This window comes from Dipodomys spectabilis, unplaced genomic scaffold (assembly GCF_019054845.1).
Source record: "Dipodomys spectabilis isolate Male_0828 unplaced genomic scaffold, ASM1905484v1 ptg000507l, whole genome shotgun sequence".
Lineage (NCBI taxonomy): Eukaryota > Metazoa > Chordata > Mammalia > Rodentia > Heteromyidae > Dipodomys > Dipodomys spectabilis.
Genome location: NW_024871184.1, coordinates 1,976,651 through 1,978,068, shown reverse-complemented (window position 1 = coordinate 1,978,068; position 1,418 = coordinate 1,976,651). Strand labels below are relative to the sequence as shown.

Sequence of the window (1,418 nt, the reverse complement as noted above, 5' to 3'; positions counted from 1 at the left end):
AGCCTTTAAAGATTATTATTATTATTATTATTAAGATTATTATTTATGGTTCATCTCATCATTTGTATATGGCTTATACCATCATTTGTTCCTCACTAACATATAAAGTAAAGAAGCCTTTAAATTTTAACAGAAACTGTGCAGTTAATGTCTTAAATCTGCTTCTTTACACAAACACTTTGCAACTTCTCATTAGTAAAGTTTCTATAAACTCTGAAATGTACATATTTAGTAGTATGTACCATGAATCTTAAATGCTTTATGAAAAAGTTTTACAACCTGCTAAATAGTCTTAATTTTGGCATATATGAGCAAATTCCCAAAATTAAACATATTTAAAACATTAAAACTTTTAACAAACCTTAACACTTTCTATAGTGTTCATTATGGCAGGTTCCTTGTACAGAATAATTGAATTCCTCATCCTAGACATCTGTTGAACAACAAATATCTGGTATTATTTTGTTTTTGACATGTCAAACTTGACTTTATTCTTAAATGTGTTCTTTTGTAAGAAATACATGGTTCTAAAATTTCACGACAATTCTTTTTTTTTTTTTTTTTTGTCGGTTGTGGGGCTTGAACTCTGGGCCTGGGCGCTGTCCCTCAGCTCTTCAGCTCAAGGCGAGCGCTCTACCACTTGAGCTACAGCGCCACTTCCGGTTTTCTGGTGGTTTATTGGAGTTAGGAGTCTCACGGTCTCTCCTGCCAGGGCTGGCTTTGAACCGCGATCCTCAGATCTCAGCCTCCTGAGTAGCTAGGGTTACAGACGTGAGCCACCAGCGCCCGGCTTTACGACAATTCTTTTGAATTTAATTTTTGTGGAATTGTCTAGTTTAAGAAAATCAATTACACTTTATGTATAAAAAATGTTCTGTGCTCAATTCAGTAGCACATACACTAACATTGGAACAATAAAGAGAAGAATAGCCCCTGACTGAGGATGACACTCAACTTCGTGAAGCATTCTAGATTTTTAAAAGAACAGATGCTGGAGGGGATGTGGACAGAAGGGAACCTTAATGCATTGTTGTTGGGAGTTTAAACTTGTTCGAAGACTTTGGAAAGTAGTATGGCGGTTCCTCAAAAGACTACAATAGAGCGCCCCTAAGTCCCAGCAATCCCATTTTGATCACAAACAAGACCATACTAAAACTACCAGCAAAACTATGTTCATTGCAGCATTATTTACCAAAGCTAAGATACAGAACAGAACCCGAGGCCCCACAGTAAACGAATGGATCAAGAAAATATGTGTGTGTGTGTGTGTGTGTGTGTACTGGAATTCTATGCCTCCATCAGAAAGAATGACATCACCCAGTTTGTTAGGAAATGGAAAGACATGGAAAAAATTATATTAAGTGAATTAAGCCAGGCCCAAAGAAATGAAGTAAGCCAGGCCCAAAGAAAGATAGGTC

At 36.7% G+C, this 1,418-nt stretch overlaps 1 non-coding gene across 1 annotated transcript; it reads left to right on the top strand.

The window, feature by feature from the left end:
* The first annotated feature begins 876 nt into the window (after positions 1-876).
* LOC122099262 lies at positions 877-978 on the top strand. The gene has a single exon (XR_006145891.1). It is a non-coding gene; the product is annotated as a U6 spliceosomal RNA (small nuclear RNA).
* Positions 979-1,418: the final 440 nt, after the last annotated feature.